At 35.7% G+C, this 23149-nt stretch overlaps 1 pseudogene; it reads left to right on the top strand.

The window, feature by feature from the left end:
* The first annotated feature begins 1316 nt into the window (after positions 1–1316).
* LOC114494865 lies at positions 1317–2151 on the top strand (annotated as a pseudogene).
* Positions 2152–23149: the final 20998 nt, after the last annotated feature.

Here is a 23149-nt window from a genome sequence, read left to right as displayed (position 1 = left end):
TAGTATCACAAAAAAATGTTGTCTTTTATTATCTAAAGTTTTGCCATTAAGGAATAAAGCATATCTTAAAACCAGAGTTTAAAAACTGTTCAAATACAGTGGGATGAAATTAGAAAATCTTCTGAAAAATACTTTAGAAAATTGATAAATTGCTCTTGCTATCTAGGAGGTTATGACCTTGTTCCTCTTCTTAAAATCATAATTAATGATAATTATGTGTAATTTTGTTTTATAAAAAGTTTTTAGCTCTGGCTGGTGTGGCTCAGTTGTTGAGTGCTGGCCTGTGAACCAAAGGGTCACCAGTTGGATTCCCAGTCAGGGCACATGCCTGGGTTGCTGGCCAGGTCCCCAGTAGGGGGTGCATGAGAGGCAACCACACATTGATGTTTCTCTCCCTGTCTTTCTCCCTCCCTTTCCCTATCTAAAAAAATAAATAAAATCTTTAATATCTTTTATAAATTAATTTTTACTATTTACATTTTTTGCATTTTTATGTTTTTTGTATATTTCCATAAAATTATATATCAAATTAATCTACCAAACCTTGATTTGTCTCTTTATATAATGATATTTGATACACTAAGATAATTGAGAAAGCACATGTAATAATTTAATATTTTGGGATAATACAATTTTAAGGGTAAACATCTTTATTTCAACCACCATTAAGAGATTTCTTAAAAGATGTCAGTTTATTTTTCCAACTTAATATGTATAGTATCCTGAAAATAATACATTATTTTTGATAATTGAGGCTCTTGCAAAGCTTTAGTGTCAATGCTGTGAAACATATTTTGATGTGTAGCACTGTTATTCTTAACAGATGCAAGCATGGGGTGGATATCTATTGAGTATTTGATCTAATTCCCTTTATAACAACTTTCTGAATCATTATCCATCCAAAAATGAAATTTTCCAGTAATGTAGAATCCTATAACTGATTTATATGGACTTCAGTCAATCAATCCATTCATTTGCCAATTCTAAGGGAATGAATGTGATCTCATACATTCCTTGCCCTCAAGGAACTTACAGTTTAGTCAGGGCTTCTGACAAATAAACAATTATAATATAGTATGTGAAGTACAACCATATGTTTAACTACAGATTGTTAAGTGAGAAGAAAAACAATGAAAATAACAGATTTTGTTATGTAATAGGCATTTGGATGGACATTGTTCCCTGTTTTCCATGAGTTGATTAACCATCCTCCCACCACCTGCCACCTGGATGGGACTGCATGAGCACTCTAAAGGCTCCAGGTAGAAATGAATTGCTAAGGAATTTGGGAAAAGACAAGCTGAAGTTCCCATTTCATGGATATCTTGGGTTCATGTTCACAGTTTGTGGATTTAGATACACTACTGAACTGGGGCAACTTGTGTGAAGACAAAATAAATACTTCTACTACTGTAGCTGAAACATTTCAGGCTGACACTATTGTATCACTTTTTAAAATATATATAATTGTGGTGTCCATGGAAAAGTGGTCCTTTGGGAAGGAAATATGCCATTACTGTTCAGCCATTGTGAATACCAGCAATGAAAGTCTCACCTGTTAGAGTCACATGCCAGAAAGTGTCTTCATGTTTGCAGGGCCTGATTTGAAAGGGGATGCTTCCAGAAGCTTAAAGATTGCCAGACAGGTGAAGCAACATTGATAAAATGATTTGATTTAACTTCATGGTTCATCATTCTACACAGTGGGATCTGAGTACAGGAGTATCTTGCTGCAGCTAAGAATCCCATATACAGCTGCTACAGACATGGACACGTGCTTCATTGAGTTAAAGAGCAGTCAGTGTCTTCTGTCAGATCCTGTATTATCAATCTGGCAAAATGAGATTACCCTTTAGAGGATGTAACAGATATAGCTCTTCCCACTGTAAAGAGATTCCTAGAGATTCATGGGGAGACCATTGAAAACACAGTATTTGTTGTGTCTGATCTTGGAGAGGCTACTTACCAAAAGAGGCTCCGTTTGGACTTCCAGGGGTAATATCAGGTGAAGAGCTTGTCATTGTCACACTTAACTTCACGTATTAGGACTGCAGAAGGGAGCCTGTGATACCGGGATTGCAAATTAAAATCAGTGAAAAACCTGGTGCCCCAGAGAACAGACTGCTTGAAGAAGGCTTGAAAAAAGTGTGAGAATGAGGCTTGTTAAACCTAGGGGAACAGCACAGCAGGGAGAGGGGGCATGACAGCCCAAAGGCCCTGAGGCAGGAGAAATACACCTAACATGTTAGAGTAATATTAAAACCAGAAATGTCAGAGTGTCAATAAAACCTTGTAGACCACTGAGGCTTTGTAGATCATTTTGGTCTTGTAGACTGTTTAAGTCCATTAGCTTTCCACTGAGTAAGGGCTTTGGGCAGGTGATGTTATGATTGAACTTCCATGTTTAAATATTTCATGCAGACTGGTTTATGAAAACTAGCTTGTAGAGGGATGAGGATAAACTGGGATATTTTTTTTAAGACTGTGGCAGGAATTCTGGAAAGAGACAATGGTGGCTGCACCTGGGTTGTAGAAATGAAGGTATGAGAAGTGGTGAGAAACAGGATTTATTTTATATTTTAAGGTAATATGATTTCCTGACAGACTGGATATTAAGTGTGTGAGGAAGATTCCTTTTGACTGGGCAGTAGGACAAAAGGAGTGACAATGGAGTGAAATAGGAAAGGTGAGCTTGGAGCAGGTTTTGGGAGTGATCAGAAGTTTAGTTTTGGACATGTTAAGTTGTGATGTCTGCTGAATGTCCAACTGGAGATAGATGTATGCATCTGGACTATGGAAAAATGCTTTGTCTTGAGACATAATGTGATGGTCATCAGCATAAAGATAATATTTAAAACTATAAGAATGGTTGAGATCATCAACGGGGTGGATACGGACACAAAGAAAAGAGAGGGTTGAGGGCTGAGCTGTAGGGAACTCCAACATTAATAGATTAGAAGAAGAGAACTACAAAGGAGATTGAGGAGTGAGAGAAAAAATAACAGTCTAGTCAAAACAACAGTCTAATCTTGACAAAACAAGTGAGGTGGGTAATGATAAAATACATGTCCTCATATGTGAACTGTGTGCTAATAAATAAGAGATCAAAATAGGAGAAAAATACACGTGGTCAATTGTGTCATATGCTGGTGGCACTGAGAGTAAAATGGGACTTAAGAAAACTTAGGTATTTATACAGAGGTTAACTAAGAGAAGAAGAATCAAGCCTTGGACTGCAGGCTTGCCCAACTGAATGCATGATTCAACTCTGACATAAAGAGTTTAAAAGAAGACTGTGGGGAATATAATGTGTCAAGCAATTGTTTTGGATCCCAGGGTGTAGGTGCGCTCTCTGGGTGGTCCAGGCTCTTTATTTTCTCCGGGGGGTGGCTAGGGGAGGACATAGGTCAGAATTAGCTGAGGCAAAGGCAAGCACTTTAGCAACAGCAGCAGAGGTTGCAGGTGCCATGAAAGGAGATCTTTAAATGGGGCAGAGCAAAGACTGGGAGCTTTTGCCTGCAGCATCTCACTGAGAGCAAAGATTTGGCCTGAGAACTATTGCAGACAACATCACTGCTTAGGCACTGACCGTTGTCTGTGCGTTATTAACAAATAAAAGCATATGCATTGGTGTTCTAATAAAGGATATCGGAGAGGCATTAGAATTTTTCAAAGAGATTCAAATCTTGGGCTTTAAAAACTGCTGCAACATTTCAAAGCACATGTCCACACAATTAAAAGTAATTAAATTTAAAATGGCCCTATTTGACAGAAAAGAACACTATTTCCCTGTGAAACTTTGAATCAATCAGTTAATAATGAAGAAGGCAATTTTAAGGTTATTTAAATTTGATAGCCATTTTATTTCTACTAAATGTTCACTATTTGTATCCTTATTATTCAAGTGGCATCTATAAAATATATAAATAGGTGTTTTGAAATTTTTAAATATAGACAAGTCATGAAGCCATTTTTGTCTTGTACAACCTCCGACAGTTACAGGATATGTCAATAGAAACATTAAAATGCTCTTGTATAAATTTACGTCCCAAATGTATATATTAATCACATTACAACTGTATATTAAAGTTACAACAGACATACAGAACTGATTTGCATGAACTGTTAAATATCTCTAAAATTATTGTTCAAGAATTATCAGCTCTGGATATACTAAAATTTTTATTTCAGCATAATTTATCCTGAAAAAAGGGTGGAGTTAAGATGGTTTCAGAGTTGGTGAACACAGAGAGAGATTCAGGAAGACTCTCAGAGGACATGGGAGCTCTGCACCCTTCCCATGTCCCCTGCCTTTTGCATCTTTTCCATCTAGCTCTTTCTCAGTCATATGCTTTTCATAATAAACTCATAACCTAGTATGTAAAAGAAACACAATGTAACCATGTTACTCTCAATACCATTGATGAAATGAGTTGTTAAATATATAAATTCTGATGGACAAACAAGAATGTGATATAGAAATTAGGAAGAAAACATTCATTAATAAAGAGGGCTGGGTAGGGAACACGGCCACACACACATGCCTTAGCTAAAGGGGGTAGTTGCTACAGAACAAAAGCAAATTCTCTGAAAGAATGTTGGCCTTTTTGGTGGTGTTCAAGAGGAGCCAAAAATCTGGATGACTTTGCTAGTACAGTATGTATGTGTTTGAAATAACACACACACACACTCACACACACACTTCTGATCAAATAAAAATCATGATGGACATGAAATAACCCAGAAGGCATCTGAGGTGTAGCTCTGACATGGAGAATGGGTGGAGAGTTCTGGACATATGTGTTTCTAAAAAGTGACAAGAACTCCAGCAACTGCTAATTAAGTGGCATTTTCATTAACAATGCAGGAATTTAAATTATTTTCAAGTAAAAATCATGACAGTGACAATAATTTCTAAGGAAATTTAGGGAAGATAGGTTAGTGAAAGAAGAAACAAGCTGGAAATCTATAAAATCAGGTAAAACAAACAAAAAATAAAGAAACATTTAGTAGAAATAAAATGGCTATCAAATTTAAATCTACAGTTCCTTCCCCTTTCTGTAAAAATATCCTTAATATGGTAATGAATATCAGAGGGTGGGGAGTGAAGCAGCAATCACTTCGATATGAGATAAGAGGTCTCCATCTTGTCTGAATATGAAGTCTTTGGACCTGAATTTTATTTCAAGTTTGGTGAACAGCAATCAGTTCCCATTTGTGATTAGCCTCTGTCTTTTTACTGTAGAGAGGGTTGAGACAAAGTTTTAAAGGTTATTCTACAGCAGACAAAAGGAGCACATGAAAAATAAAAGGCTTTTCAAATGATCTAAAGTGCACTTGAATCTGCCACTTTTATATATCATTAGCAAATTGTGATTGATTAAGTATCACAGTTAAATCTCTTACAAGCTTTTTGAAATAAAAAGAGGGTATAGCAAGTGTGGATATCTCAGTATGTGGTATTATTATTTTTTTTAAATGTGGAACACATTTTTTGAGGTTGTGTAATCCTATCTCTTACTCCTGAAATTATGAAATTAGAATCCTGAGAATAGTTGTTCCTAAATCAGCGCTCAAGGAGATGATTGACTTGCTGTTTCAGCTTAGGGATTAATAATAATGATCTTGGGAAAATGCTGAGGCTACACTCCAGTGATGATGAAGAACATGAGTCAAATATGATTTGATTGTTTTTATGTCACTCCTTTAGTTAAAACTCTTCGCATGTCACAAGGTTGCTTCATCTCAACTAAACGGTTGGAGCACATTTGTTTGCAAGGGCAAGGAGATGAACTTTTCTTTAATATTGATTAAAAAATATACCCACTAAAAGGTAGTACATTTCTTTTAAATATAATGACAATTGTATACCTATGAAACAAAACTAACCTTCAAGACATTTCTTTTTCTTATAGTTTGGTGCTGAAGGAGTACTGGGGAAGACAAAACAAAAGATAAAATATTATAGATAGCCACAGAAATATAACATTCACAGATTCCTTTTTAAATATGTGAAAGTACTAATAACACCTAATATTCTGAAGTAACTGCATAATCATAGTTTGGAAGTACTAAAATTTATTTAGTCAAATTCTCATCGTTGGACAGATTTTATATCATAGTGCCATGGTGAGTTATTATTTTTTAACATACATTTGTGTTTCTTGTCCATTATTTTCTTGCAATTATTTGTTAGAAATGAAAATACTAGTCAAAGACATATGTATATTTTAAAGATATTTAATGCAATAATTACCAAAAATATAAAATTGTGTCTCCTAGATGTTAATTATAAAGGTCATTTCTTTATGTCTTTGAAAAAATTTCAATGTTGGCCAAATACTTGAAAAAAAGTATTATTTTAATTTGCATTCCTACGATTTTCTTATATTGTTTCTTTTAATTTTTTCTTTTCTGAATAGCTTATATGTGTCCACTGGCATCTTTTTCATTTTATTTGTAAAAATTATTTTAATTATTTTGATTATACAAAAAATTAAAGGAAGCTTCTTTTTCATTTATTTTTTGTTGTAGTTTTCCATTACCATTTACCCCCTTTGTATCCTCTTCCCCTCTGTTATCACCACACTGCTGTCCATGAGTCCTTTTTCCTTTTTGCTGAATCCCTCCATGCCCTAACTCCCTCACCCAGAGCTGTCGGCCTGCTCTCCATCTGAGTCTGTCCCTATTTTGCTTGTTAGTTCAGTTTGTTCATTAGATTCCACATATGAGTTAAACTATATGGTATTTATCTTTCTCTGACCTGCTTACTTCATTTAGCATAATGTTCTCCAAGTCCATCCATACTGTTGCAAAGGATGAAATGTTCTTCTTTTTTACATCCAAGTAGTAAGCCACTATGTAAGTATCCCGTAATTTTTTTATCTACTCATATAGATACTAAAATCTTCCAACAAAATATTAGCAGAATTAATATAACAACACATCAAAAAGATCATACACCATGATCAGGTGGAGTTTATTCCAGAAATGCAATGTTGGTACAACATTTGCAAATCAATAAATGTGACATACCACATAAATAAAATGAAAGATAAAAAACACATGTTCATACAAACAGATGCAGAAAAAACATTTGATAAAATCTAGCACCCACTTATGATAAAAACTCTCAACAAAGTGAGAATATAGGGAACATACCTAAACATAATAAAGGCTATATACAATGAACCCATTGCCAGCAGCATACTCAACAGGCGAAACTACAAGCATCTTCCCCTTAAGATTGGGAACAAGGCAGGGATGTCTTCTTTCATCTCTCTTATTCTTAGTATTGGAAGTCCTAGCCATTGCAATCAGATAAGAAAAAGACATAAAAGGCATCCAAATTGTAAAGAAAGAAATAAAACTGTCTTTATTTGCAGGCAATAAGATATTGTGCATAGAGAACCCTAAAGATTCCACCTAGAAACTATTAGAACTGATAAATGAACTTAGTTAAGTAGCAAAATTAATATCCAGAAATCAGTTGCATTTTTATATGACAATAATGAACTATCAGAAAGGGAAATTAAGAAAACGATCTTATTCACAGTTACTTCAAAAAAGAATAAAATATCTAGGAATGAATCTAACCAAAGATGTAAGACTTGTGTATGGAAAATTATAAGACTGAAGAAAGAAATAGATGAATATACAAATAAGTGGGAGCACATACCGTGTTCATAGATAGGAAAAATTAACACCATTAATGGCCATACTATCCAAAGTAATCTATGGGTTGGATTAAATTCTTTTCAAGATACCAATGACATATTTCACTGAATGAGGACAAATATTTCAAGATTTTGTATGGAACCAAAAAAGACTCTAATTACCAACAGCAATCCGGAGAAAGAAGAACAAAGTTAGGGGAATAATACTAATATCAAATGATAACATAAAGCTATAGTAACCAAAACAACATGGTACTGGCATAAAAAAGATACAAAGATTAATAGAACAAAATAGAGAGCCCATAAATTAAAAGAAGAGTCTGAAACTGAAATTTAGATATAACTCTGCAAATTACTGGTTGTTTCAAATTGGAATCTTATTTCACTTCTCAGAGATTAAATTTCCTTATCTGTCATACCTTACTAGTGTGACTTTATTTATTAAGGCATAAAAATAAAAGTTTTCATTGTCCTACTTGTTGTGACCCTTTGACAGTTATCATTTGGGATGTTCAAAAAATATTCTAGTTATTTCTCTGTGCATGCATTTGGTAAGACCTCACTCCCCCATACCTTTTGGAGTTGAGTATGCACACATGATTTGCTCTAGTCAATGAAATATGAGTGGCAGTGACATTGGTCATTTCTAGCGGAAGAGCTGAGAAAGTGCATGAATACTTTCTTCAGTGATAATCATGGAAGATCATGTGAAGAAAAGGTATTTGTAGTGTGGGTATTTGAGTAAATAAAGTAATTGGTATTCCTTACTGACTGCAAAAAACATGTATAAAACATTCAATATATAAGCCACTGAAATGTTGGGATTATTGGCTATTGCAATATAACATATCTGGTCTTGACTGATACAACAGGTGTTATATCAAAATTAATTTCTTACATGAAATAATATACTCATTTGTATAGATTACTATTATAGCATTAACAGAACATTAAAAGTAAAATTTTAATTTAAATTATTTTTTGTTTTTTAAAAATTTTTAAAAGATTTTATTTCTTTATTTTTAGGCAGATGGGAATGGTGGAAGAGAGGGAGGAAACATCAGTGTGTGGTTGCCTCTTGCACATCCCCTACTGGGGACCTGGCCCACAATCTAGGCATGTGCCCTGACTGGGAATCAAACTGGTGACTCTTTGGTTTGCAGTCAGGTGCTCAATTCACTGAACCACAACAGCCAGGCCTAATTAAAAATTATTAGCAAAAATTAATATTCAACCTTAATATAGTAACTAGATAGTCCATCCTTGGCTTATTTTTTACCATAAGCTGATAAGTTTCTGGGCTTATGAGTGTCTTTTACCTACTTTGTGGTGACTGTAGATGTGTTAAGTCTTTTTGAGTTTCACTGTGATTGCAGCTCACCTTCCACATAGTTATGCAATAATCTTCCTAAGTGCCAGTCTCCACAAGCTACTTTTTTATTGTTAGAAGCCCTCCATTAATCCTTTTTTGATATTTTAATCAGTTTATTTTAAAAAATATTTGGAACAACTCTATGCAGTTCAGTAAGGACAGAGGACCTTGTTGTGTTTAGAGTGCCTGAGAAAGTCATTTTTCATTTAACTATTCACACACATCCCTCTTCCACTGGTCTATGATTTCTCCTACACTATCCTTTCTCTTTGGTGAGTTCATAGTTTTCCTCTGAATCACATCTCCATCCTGTTGGAAGTCCCACATTTATTTGTGGAGCAAAAAGTAGCAGAACTTCCAGCAGGCTCTGCACAGCCAATTTGATACCTTCATAGTCAGTTATTTATTGAAGACATTGTCATAAAATGCCTACTAAGTGTGTGGTACTCTTGCAGATACCAGAGACACAAGAAATAGGATGTGAGCTTGGACCTTAAGGAGGCTGCTTTCTAGTCAGAGACTCTATCTTGAGCAGGCAATCTCAAGACTGTTTGATGACAAGCCAAGTTGCCATGAGAGCCACACAGGAGAGATTTCAAACCCAGCTTTGCCTGACAAGCCTTCCTGTTATGATGTTGAATCTGAGAATGTATCTGTTTGCAGAGCTGCAGGAGAGGATGGAGGGCAGGAGGAGAGAGTTCAGGCATAGGAAACATGGAACAAACCTCCAAATCTACATATTATTGCTTTCCAAGAATACAAGCTACTTAGTGGGCTTGAGGAAAAATTCTTAATGAGGGGTAAGTGATGGAGTTACAGGAGTATGAGAATCAGCGTTGAAAGCAGACAACATGGATCTAATAGTGAACAATAGTCAATGTTCAAGAATATGTATTTAGCTTGAGGGCATTTCCCAGGAAATGGAAGAATTTTTATGTAGAAGCAATCAGATCTGTTTTAACCAGCTGACTTTGGCAACAGCATGCCTACTCTCATAGATGCTGTAACATCAGTCAAGAATTTATACATAAAAATGGAGGAAAGCTGAGGGCAGTCTGAGTTAGGTAGTAATAAAATGGAGGAGGAGAAGTGGATAACTTGTGAAAGATTAGGAAGTAGGATGAAAATGATTTGGTAGTTGCTGCGAAGGGAAGAAGAGGGTGCAGAAAATGGTATGATAATGAGGTTAAAAGGTGGGCAGCTGGGCAGACAGATGGAATATGTATAAAAGAAATCAGAAGAGAGGGGAACAAAATTGTGCACAAATAGCTCCATTGCAGACCAAATGGGTATAGCAGAACTATAAAATGGTCCTCCATGAAAATGCCCCCTGCTCCATTGTATAACTAGATTGAAATTGCTCAAAAGACTGCTCAGTTATACCTCCTTCATTTTAACTCCTACATATGACCTCCAGAACACCTGACCTGCTTCTTACTCCTCTATGTATTCTCAAGCACACAATAGCATTTCAGTAACATGAAATACCTACCTTCAATGGTAATCATTTGTAAAAAAAAGTTGTTTTAAAAGTTACAATATTTTGAAACTTATAGCACTTTTTAATAGCACTTTCTAAGTCACCTTCAAATACTGCTGTCCACACACTTTTAATTGAAGCAACATTTTATAGATTAAAAAATTGATGCTAAATTGTTAGATGACAGGCTGTATTTTATCATGAGCATGCAGAGGAATTGACTCAAATCCACTTCCTCTGATTTCTAGTCACCTACATTCACCTAAGTTTTTATTTTAATGTGAGATATGAATAAAATAATACTTCAGAAGCATTTTTGGCTCTTTTCTCTATATATTAGCTTCATAATCATTCATAAGTAGTTGTGATACAATTTTTAAGTAATACTAGGTAAGTTTTTCTGTAAATATTTTAATTAGTTATTGAGTAAATATACTAAGGTGCAAAAAACTTAAGTGTAGGCTCAATAAGTTTTTGTGTAGTGAAGCATTCAAAAGCTTCTGTTAGGCCTATTCTCAAACACTAGACATCCAAACATGAACCAATATTCTGGCTTTTGTTATAGAGACTTTTCCTGCTACTTTTTTAAAAATTTTAAACAAGTGAGACCTTAAGGTACATGTTTATCAGTGTCTGGCTTCTTTTCCACGACATTATGTCTTTATGTTGTTGTATGTGACAGTAATTCTGCTTTTTTTCTCTGCAGGTTACTTGATTATTCTTTTGTTAACAAGCTTTGGTTTCTTTCCTATTTTTGTGTGTACTGGACAAAGCTGCTATGATTATTTTTCTGCATGTATGTTGGTACATATGTGTGCATGTGTGTACCTAAGGGTGGAATTATTGGATTACAGCAGAGGTCCCCCTCCCCGAGTCATGGACCAGTACTGCTCCATGACCTATTAGGACGGAAGCTGCACAGAAGGAGGTGAGTGGTGGGTGAGAGAGGAAAGCTTCATCTCTATTTGAAGCCCCTCCCCATGACTCACATTACCACCTGAGTGTTGCCTCCTGTCAGATCAGTGGCAGCATTAGATTCTCATAGGAACACCAACCCTACTGTGAACTGTGCACGCAAGGGATCTAGGTTGCAGGCTTCTTATGAAAATCTAATGCCTGGTGATCCGAGGTGGAGCTGAGTTGGTGATACTAGCCTTGGGGGGTGACTGCAAATACAGATTATCATTAGTAGAGAGGTTTGACTGCACAGAGACTATAATAAATCAATTGTTTGCAGACTCATATAAAAACCCTATCAGTGAGTGGCAAATGACAATTAAGATGCTTCTGGTGACAGGCTTCTCAGTGGCAAGTGAGTTGATGTACTTCAATTGTACATCTGCATCAGGTAGCAGGGTTTAAGTCAGAATCTGACACTTATTTTAGTCTGTGCACATGGCCTGCCCATTATTTTATTTACCGCTTCCACCTGAGCCCCTTTTCCACACTGTGCACTTGGCTCAGTCACAGTTTTGGTAAGCCCACAGCTAACCCTAGCCAAAATGAGTGAAAAACAAATGTTGCTGGAGAGCTTCTTTGAAAAGGGGGAAAGATCTGATGATGAGATAGCAAAAGACTTTAAAACTGCCAACAAAAAGAAAGTTGCATTTAAAAGAAAATAGCAAGAGTTCTACTTAAATTATGGGTTCATTGTAACAGGTGATTCAAATTCTCCAAGCCTGTATTGTACAATATGTGGCGACCAGCTACCCAATGAAACTGTGAAACATTCAAAACTGCTTTGCCACACGGAGACCAAGCACCCTGCATTAGAAGACAAGCCTTTGGAGTTTTTCAAAAGAAAAAAATGTGAACATGAAGAACAGAAAGCAATTATTGAAGGTCACCACTTCATCAAATGTGTCTGTACTGAGAGCATCATTCTTAGCTGCTAACTGCATGACTAAAGCTAAGAAGCCCTTTACCATTGGTGAAGAGTTAGTCTTTCCTGCTGCAAAGGCCATTTGTCATGAACTTTTAGGAGAGGCTGCAGTTCAAAAGGTGGCACATATTCCTCTTTCAGCTAGCACCATAACTAGATGAATTGATGAAATAGCAGAGGATATTGAGGATTATGTGTTAGGATTAGTGAGTCACTATGGTATGTAATCCAGGTTGACAAGTCTACTGATGTTGACAACAAGGCAACAATGCTTGTTTTGGTGCAATGTATTTTTTAGGAAGATGTGCATGAAGATATGTTATGTGCACTTTTGTTGCCGACCAACATCATAGCTGCAGAACAATTCAAGTCTTTTTTAAAAGTAAATTTTATTGATTATGCTATTACAGTTTTCCCAATTTTTTTCTCCCCTTTATCCCTTCTCTGCCCTGCAATCCCTAACCCTCCAGTACTCCCCCTACCCCCTTAGTTCATGTGCATGGGTGGTACATATAAGTTCTTTGGCTTCTCTGTTTTCTATAGTATTCTTAACCTCCCCTTGTCTATTTTATGCCTACCATTTATGCTTCTTATTCCTTGTACTTTTCTCCCCCATTCCTCCCCTCCCCCTCCCCACTGAAAACCCTGGATATGATCTACATTTCTCTAGTTCTATTCCTGTTTTAGTTTTTTGCTTAATCTTTGTTTTTGGTTTTTTTTAGGTTCAGTTGTTGATAGTTGTGTTTCTTGTCATTTTACTGTTCATATTTTTTATCTTCTTTTTTTTAGATAAGTCCCTTTAACATCTCATATAATAAGGGCTTGGCGATGATGAACTTCTTTCACTTGACCTTATCTGAGAAGCACTTTATCTGCCCTTCCATTCTAAATGAAAGCTTTGCTGGATAGAGCAACCTTGGATCCTTGCCTTTCATGACTTGGAATATTTTTTTCCAGACTTCTTGCCTGTTAGGTCTCTTTTGAGAAATCAGCTGACAGTCTGATGGGAACTCTTTTGTAGGTGACTGTCTCCTTTTCTCTTGTTCTTCTAGGATTCTCTCCTTCATTTTAATCTTGGATAATGTAAATTATGATGTGCCTTGGTGTGTTCCTCCTTGGGTCCAACTTCTTTGGAACTCTCTGAGCTTCCTGTACTTCCTGGAAGCCCATTTTCGTTGCCAGATTGGGGAAGGTCTCCTTTATTATTTGTTCAAATAAATTTTCCACTTGTTGCTCTTCTTCTCCTTCTGGTACCCCTATAATTTGGATGTTTGAACATTTACAGATGTCCTGGAGGTTCCTAAGCCACTCCTCATTTTTTCAAATTCTTGTTTCTTCATTCTTTTCTGGTTGGATGTTTCTTTCTTCCTTCTGGTCCATACCGTTGATTTGAATCTCAGTTTTCTTCCCATCACTATTGGTTTCCTGTACATTTTCCTTCATTTTACTCAGCATAGCCTTTATATTTTCATCTAATTTGCAACCAAATTCAACCAATTTTGTAAGCATCTGGATTACCGGTGTTTTGAACTGTGCATCTGATAGGCTGGCTATCTCTTCATCGCTTAGTTCTATTTTTTCTGAAGCTTTGCTCTATTCTTTCGTTTGGGCCATATTTTTTTATCTTGACATGCCTATTACATAGTGAGGGGCAGAGCCTCAGGTATTCACCTGGGTGGGGTAACCCAGATCACTGTGTTTTGATGCTGTATGTGGGGGAGGGGTCAGAGAGTGGACAGTGGCACTTGCTTCACTCTCTGCTGGACTTCAGTTACTTCCTCTCCTTCCTACAAGAAATTTGGGCCATTCCAGTTCTGATTCCCTGGTGGGTGGGTTTGTGTGTGTTCTCAGACCCTGTGGATCTCTCCAACAAACTCTCCTGTGAGGTTGAGAATTTCTACTGCTGCTGCCTCAACCCCCATAGGTGTTTTCAATCAGTAGTTTGAGGCTTTATTTCCTCGAGCTGGGGCCCTGAGTTGCACAGTTCATCCTGCTCCCCAGTAGTTTCTCCAAGTTTCTCTGCACACAAATGTGGGACCACCTAGTCTGCAATCCACTGCCTCACCAGGTCACCTGCTACTGCCTTGCTGGCCAGTTGCACTTTTGTGTGCTCTGCTCCACAATCTGCCCCCTCACTGGGTCCACCAGCCACTGCCTTATTGCAAGTCCTCTTCCCGGAGCTGCCTATCTCCACCCCTACTACCAATCTGGATGGATGTGTCTTCTTTAACTCCTTGGTTGATGGGCTTCCATACAGTTCAACTTTCTGTCAGTTCTGGTTGTTTTTTTTGTTTGTTTTAAATTGTTCTTCTTTTGGCTGTGTGAGTAGGCACAGTGTGTCTACCTATGCCTCCATCTTGGCAGGAAGTCTGTCAGGTAATCTCTAATTCAAGTCTTTAAATGATTACATATCATGAAATCTGAACTGACCATTTTGTGTCAGCATATGCATGGATAGAGTGGCCGCCATGACTGAATGGCTTTCTGGTTTCACTGCTTGAGTCAAAGAGGTCAATTCTGAATGTGAGTCTATGCACTGTGTCACCCACAGAGAAATGCTGGCTAGCCAAAAAATGTTACCTGAACTTAACAACATTTTTCAGGATATTATTAAAATGATCAACCACCTTAAATATGTGCCCTTAACTCACATCTGTTCTCACAGCTCTGTGAGGAGATGGATGCAGACCACACATGTCTCCTCTTATACACAGAAGGGAGATGGCTTCCTACAGGTGGATCACTGGCCAGAGTTTTTGAGTTATGAGGGCTGCTCCAGAGATTTCCTTTAAAGAAACAGTTACTACTGGCAGCACATTTCAGTGACACAGAATAGGTCACAAAACTTACTTCTTTGTGTGACATAGTCACCCTGCTCAATGAACTCAATCTGTTACTTCAGGGGAGAATGACAACTGTGTTCAAGTTAGCAGATAAAGTGGTTGCACTCAAAGCCAAACTGGAATTAGGGGGGCAATGAGTGAACATTGGGATTATTGACATGTTCCAAACACTAGCAGAGATTTTTGAGAGAATGAGCCAGGACCTTCTTTCTCCCAGCTGGTGCATGGTCACCTATCCCAGCTTTCAAAAGAGTTTGAGCATTGCTTCCCAACCACAAAAGACCCCCAAACTAAGAAGGAATGGATCCGAGGCCCATTTGTGAATAAACCAGGTGAACTGACTTTGTCTGTGCTAGAAGAGGACCAACTACTTGAGATCACAAATGATGGTGGCCTTAAAAGTATGTTTCGGGCAACTTCAAATCTCCATATGTTCTGGATTAAAGTCAAGGTGGAATATACCGAGATTGCCACAGAAGCACTGAAAAGCCTGCTCCAACATCCTGTCTTTGTGAAGCAGGGTTTTCTATAGTGACAACAACCAAAGTGAGATTATGGAGTAAACTGGATGTAAGCAACACACTTTGGGTGTCACTGTCTCTCATCACCCCCAGATGGGACTGTCTAGTTTCAGGAAAACAAGCTCAGGGCTCCCACTGATTCCACATTGTTGTGAGTTGTATCATTATTTCACTATATATCACAATGTAATAATAATAGAAATAAAGTACACAAAAATTTAATGCACTTGAATTATCCTGAAACCATTCTCCCTCTCCCCTGATCCATTGAAAAACTGTCTTGCACAAAAGTGGTCCCTAGTTCCAAAAAGGTTGGGGACTGCTGAGTGACAGGATAATGGGTTTGCTCACTTTAATCAACACTTCTGAATATTTCCACAAAGTGATAGAACTGACTCAGAATTCAGGTACAATGTATAAAAGTTACACCTTGTAATTTTCAGGAATAATGTGTAAGAATGCCAGTTACAACACACCTCTCCTGTAATTTCACATTTTCAAACTCTTTCATTTTGGTTATTCTTGTACATGTGTCATATTATTTCATTTTGGTTTCATTTTTAATTTCCTTGGTGAATAATCAAGTAGGGTAACTTTTCATTTGCTTATTAGCCATTTGGACAATCTCTTTCATAAAGTAGTATTCAATTCTTTTGAAAGTTTTTCAACTGAGTCATCTTTTTATCTTAACTGTAAGACTTTATATATTTTAGATAAGAGTCTCTTACTGTATATATGCATTGCAGATTTATTTTTCTGCTCTGTGCCTTGTCTTCTTACACTCTTCATATTGTTTTATAATGAAGAGAAATTTTAAATTTTAATATAGTCCAAATTACAAATCTTTTCTTTTATTATTAGTTCTTTTTCATTTTAAGAAAAATTTACCTGCCTTTAGTTTATGAAGGCCTTTTCCTATGTTATCTTTAGTGTATTATCTTTCAAATGTATATTATGATCTACCTGAAATTGGTTGTCAACTATTTTGTGAGGTGCTGGTCAGGTTTTTTTTCCTATTTGAATATACAATTGACCCAACACTGTTTATTAAATGATTTTGTCACTAAATTGAAGTGCTGTCTTCGTCATATAATTGTATATAACTTAATCACACAATGTATGTATGTGATTCCTCTATTTTTTCATTATCATATTTTCTGACCTATTTGTTTCAATTTCTCTAGATTTATTCGATCTTCATATGTCCTTCATGATAATTTTCCACTTTGATTTTTTAGGTCAATATTGTCTATACTATTCTTGGTCTATTGAACTTTTGAACCATTTAAAATAATTATTTTTGAAACTTTGGCAATAAGTAACAATTACATAATCAAAAAATAATGTTGCACTGGTAGTTAATTCCTTTTAGTTTATTTTCTCCATGCCTTTAAAGATTTAAGAGAATTACTCAAACTAACACAAACAGTACGCTATTCATATCTTGTCAAATATAAATTTTCTTAGTAATTTTTTATGTATATGATACATGGGATTTTTTTTAACTTACAGTATAATACTGCTTGTGACTCTGAAATATTGTTTTCAATTAGTTTTGCATATTCATTCAGCATTAGACCTATTGTTATTTTCCCAACTTATTCCTCACATTCTATTATTTCTACCATCACTATATACTCTGTTAAAGTATTTTTAAATCAACTTCTTAAAAATTAGTCTTCTAAAGGTTAAAATAAACTGTATGGCACATTCCACCTAGATAAACTTAAGTAGACTAGTCTTTCCTTTCTCCTCTTCACTAAATACAACCTGAAACCTTTGAAATACAACCCAAAATATGATATACCAGCAAGGAGAAATAGACAAATTCTCAATTATAGTTAAGGACTTAAAAATTCTTCTTTCAGCCTCTGATAGAAGCACTAAACAGAAAATCATCACAAATGTAGATGATCTGAACAATACAATTAACCAACATGATCTAATGATCTATATATGTATCTCTCTATCTATGATCTATCATCTCTCTATTTATTTATATCATTCTACCCAGCAACAGGAGAGTATACATGTTCTTGCAGCATCCATATCCTAGGCTACAAAACAATATTTATCACATTTAAAAATATTGTACATAGTATGCTCTCCGAATATAATGGGATCATATAAGAATTTAATAAAAGAAAGGCAAAGGGAAAATGTCTAAATACTTGGCATAATAACCAAAACTGGGAAGAAATAAACAACAACACAGAGGTCCTTCGACAGGTGAATGGCTAAGCAAACTGTAGGGAGTCTACATCATGGAATATTGTCAGCAATAAAAAGAAACTACTGCCCTGGCTGGCGTAGCTCAGTGGATTGAGCCTGGGCTGCAAACTAAAGTGCCGCAGGTTCAATTCTCAGTCAGGGCACATGCCTGGGTTGCAGACCATGACCCCCAGCAACTGCACATTGATGTTTCTCTCTCTCTCTCTCTCTCTCTCTCTTTCTCCTTCCCTTCCCTCTCTCTCTAAAAAAAAAAAAGAAAAAGAAAAGAAAACTACTGATACCCACAAGAACTTTGATGGCTGTCCAGTGAATTTTGCTGAGTGGCAAAATCCATTACCAAAGGCTATATACGGTATAATTCCATTAACATAATATTTTTAAAATGACAAAATTTTAGAAACGGAGTTTAGATTAGTGGTTGTCAGGGATTAGAAATAAATTGAGAGTGGTGAAGGAAGAGGGTATTACTACAGAAGGGCACCATGAGGGGTAATAGAATGCTTCAGTTCCTTGAAGATGTGAACTTTTATAATGTGACAAAATTCAATGGAATTAAAGACTCAGGCCCACACACAAATGAGTACAAGTAAAACTTGCTATGTCTAAGGACAATCAAAACCAGTGGATTGTATTGTAGTCACACAAGTTTCACCACTGGGGAAAACTGGGTAAAGTGTGCATGAGGTCTATCCACATTAATCCTCACAATGGCAGGAGAGTCTACAGTTGTCAAATGAAAAGTTCAGGCAATGCACACTGTGCTTTATTGTGTTACTCTGATGAAAATGGGTGTGATATAAATCAAGTGTGAGGCATGGTCTTCTTATGCCAATGATGGATTTCAACTTTTACCTTTTTACCACATTTCTTGGACAATACGGGATAATATCTTTCAAGTTTTTACTGCTTGTGTGTGAAATCATAAAAGAATCTAGCTAAATGTAGTGAAAATTCAAGGCTATTCCATGACATTGGTTCACTGAATGCTGATTATGTTTGAATGCTCAAATCCATATCAATCAATGGGGTCTATTGTACCTCACCCATCACCTTGACAAAGCATGTTTTATTGTGCAGACTGTTTTTAAAAAGAGTCACTAAAACATGCTGAGGCACAGAAAAATTTCCATCTTCCAAACATCCTCTGTAAATTGAGTACATGTGAGCTATTCTTCATGAAAAGTATACACATTGCACAATAGAAAAAAAAAACATTATATCTGAAGATTGGAAGTTATGTGTCCTTTAAATAAAACCATCTACCCAGAAAATAAACAACAATACTAGAAAAAAGCTAAGGTATGTTTACAATACAAATACAAGTACAATACAAGTTTGTCACAAAATCCAGGCCTAAAAAGAAAACCAAATTGAAAATTTCTGAAGGAAGATAAAAGATCAATTATCTTATGAAAAAGTAGAAAGTGTATAAGAAGAGGAACATATGTCAAAAACATTCTCTATTTACCTTTCATTAAAATGCTTTCCTATGAAAAGGTTAAATACTCTAGGAGAGGGATAGGATTTTTCTCATGTTAACTAATCCAGACAAAAGTGAATAGAGATTTGCTTTCTTCAGCATTTATTGATATTAATTGCTTTATTGAACTAGCTGTGGGAACAAGGATTTCCCAATGCCAGCATAAAGGATCATTACTTATAAGCTAACTGATCCCCCAGATTCTACACTTAGCTCAACATTTCTGTTGAAAATGCTGAAAGAATCTTTAAAAAAACCCATTGTTATATTTCAGCTTTCATGCTGTATGCTAAATTACATAAGCTAAATGATAAAATGTTTCCAGGAAAGAGGGATTTTTAAAGTCCCACACACTAGGCTTCAAATCAAGCTCTGGACTGCAGCTTATTATTATACTTCCATTTATTTTTAATTCTTCCCCTTTGGCTCTGTCTTACAGGTGTCCCTAGTTACAACCATCAGTAAAAACAAAACACATGTGTAGGCCATAAATCTGTATTTGTGCTAATTCATAAGAGAAAAATATCTTCAGTTCCTCCTTCTAATTTCCTTTCCTTTTACCCCTTAGAAGCTCTCTACAGGGCTCTGAGCTTTTGATTACAGACACCAAACTCTGCCCCACATGATAGTTTAACCGGCAGGTTTTGGTGTGTCATTTATCATTGCAACCAAAGAAGTCAAGGTAAAAATTTCCAGGTTAATTTAGAACATAAGGGAATTTAGAAAAGAAATCAATATTTGGTGAAAGAGGGGAGCTGTCAATTTTATTTTTTTGTAGGAACTACACAAGGTTCATTCAGACCCATATCAAGTCCCATATTAGCACTAACTTTTTATATTGGGGAGTCCTGGACTTGAATATCCAATAGTTAATATATTTCCCAGGCACCAAAGGGGAGGTTCTTATAATTTTGTTCAGATATTCACATTATAAAGGTGCCAGAGGCAGCTAAAGTCAAGGTAGACTTGGTTATTTGCTCATAAAGTCTAATTTGTGTTTAATAGATCAGCTGTTTTAAATCACATCATGTTGAAATGTAATATGCAAATTGTCAGCACAGAGTGTTTTCTTTTTCCTCCTTTATTTCTATTTTGATAAAATAATAAGTGGGCCTCTAACATGGTTCTTTAGTTGTGAAATAACAACACCAACAGCTAGAAACAAGCAGCTGGACTGTTGTGTATTATAATTTGATAAATCACTGTTTTATGTTTGTACATTATTTTTCAAATTATTTCTCCAATGCTACGATGGACACATTTTTTTTGAGAACAAAGTATTTTTAAAAATACAGAAATGTATCTAATAGTCATCTAACGCTTGCAATGTGAATTTATATAGTACTTTCAGGATGTCTTAGATTTGGTTATGAAGTTATTCCATGAGTAGATCTTGCCAAGACTATCCCAGAATCAACGGACTGGACTTATTAGGCCATCATCCCGTACTAACAGTGTAGGGTTCTCAAAAACTTTATTAGGTGCAACTGTGAGTGCCCCAGACAAGAGGTTTCAATCATTTCTTTTAGAGATGATTCCATAGCTTCAGAAATTTTATTGGCAAGAAATGGCTTCTCATGCCCCATAGGATGTGCCATTTTTCTCTGAGAACACTTGCAATCAATCCTGCCCCTCACCACACAGTCTTTGCCCGCCTCATTATTTTTTGTTTGTTTTTGTGTTTCCACAATCTTTTCACCCAGTCAATTTTTCCCATATAATCAAATACCCACATAAAAAAATCAAAATTGGACAGGTTTGCATGAAGGGGGATTAGCATGAGTTAAAGTAAACCATGGGAAGAGAATATTTTGTTTGGCTTAAGTAATGGCTGTAATCACTTAAACATGAACAATAACCCATTTGGAAGACATCAGAAACTGTTTTATATCACAGGCATATCATTAGGCCCCCATAACATTCCAGGAACCTGCCCTTTTCAACCTCTGCCTACCCCCTGGGAGAGTGTCTATTTCTATAGCAGCAATCTCAACAGAGATTTTTGAGCATTATTTCATTTTCCATCTCACAAAGAAAAGATGGCATGGCAAGGGTATTTTCTGTGTGCCCTGTCTTTCTGGGATGGAGGCTTTAAGACACTGATGTGAGCCAACAGGGAGGCTCTACAGTGTGTAGGAAAAGCCCCTTGTGAGCCAGGAGCCCCACAGCGGGACCTTTTCCCAGCCTATAAACAATACAGCTATGAGTTTCAGTGGGTTAAGGATCAGGCTAGAAATCTGTAATAACATGAGCTCTGATTCCAGATCTATAATTTACTGGCTTGTTGAGTGGCAATGGGCACATAACGTCACTCACATGTCTTTTCAAAAGTTTAGTCTTGAAATTTGTATTAGTTACACATTTGATCACAGTAAAGTATATCACCTTAAAAATGAATAATATGAAAAAAGTAACATAGCAAAAAGGCTAAATAGATGCTTGGTAAACATTAAAAAAGGACATTCTAATTAATGCAACAACCCACTCATGACACTTTAAAAAAAAGGAACTGGCAGAATCTTGAGCTATAAAATATTAAAATGTATTGTTCAACTTTAATATCTAGAAGTGTGAATAGTTATAAAATAAAAAAATAGGTCAAGATATTGGATTAAAGGCTCAGAAAAAATCAAAACAAGAATTTGGAATAGGATTAAATTGACATCATGATTCAATATTTTCTTGCATGAATTCTAAATATTGCTGAAATATTAGTTAAATATTTCTAGATAACAAGTATGTGTCTTTATCCAATGTTAAAATGATTTTCCTATTGGTTAAATTAAAACATTAACTAGAAGCACTTTAGATAAAGTAAAATCTATGATAGTGTAGAATCTTTCTAAATTTCTAAGGACAGAAGAACTCAGAAATGAGAAATCAACAGATTTTATAATAATAAATCAAATTTTTATATGTCAAAGTGATATATTAAAGTTTCAAAGTAAATACAAACTAAAGCAAATTTTATAATTTGTATAATAGACTTGTGATTCTTTTTAATTTATTGTTGAGTCCAACAAAAAGACCACTAATAAAATATTGAACAAAATAAATGAACAGGTAATTCACAAAATTAAAAAGAGTTAACTAATGTATTATTAAAATTCTATTCTCATATTCTCATTACAATTCGATACATACACATCAAATACATTTTTGGTTATAAAAATATCTAAACCACTGGTAAAAATATTTGTTTTTATAAGCTATATGAAAAGGTATTTGGGAACATTGTCATGCCTAAACTGTTATGGCTTTTGTTGAAATTTACCTTTAAAAATTATCAGCTGAGTGCGGACTGGGAACCAAAGTGTCCCAGGTTCGATTCCCAGCCAGGGTACATTCCTGGGTTGCAGGCCATAACCCCCAGCAACCACACATTGATGTCTGTCTGTCTGTCTGTCTGTCTCTCTCTCCCCCCCTCCCTTCCCTCTCTAAAAATAAATAAATAAAACCTTTAAAAAAATTATCAGCAACAAGCATAAATATGTTTGTTGCATTATTTATGATAGTAAACCATTGGAAAACTGAGTGCTCATCCACCAAGGAGATAATTTGTTGAAGTCAGGCCCATGCATGAACTCAACTGAAATGATGCCAAAACATCCTAAAATATTAAAACATATGTAAAAACCGTTAAATTAGATAATAATCTTGTAT

Source organism: Phyllostomus discolor, chromosome 4, assembly GCF_004126475.2.
Source record: "Phyllostomus discolor isolate MPI-MPIP mPhyDis1 chromosome 4, mPhyDis1.pri.v3, whole genome shotgun sequence".
Lineage (NCBI taxonomy): Eukaryota > Metazoa > Chordata > Mammalia > Chiroptera > Phyllostomidae > Phyllostomus > Phyllostomus discolor.
The sequence above is the reverse complement of the archived record's forward strand: the minus strand, read 5'-3'. Positions and strand labels throughout refer to the sequence as shown.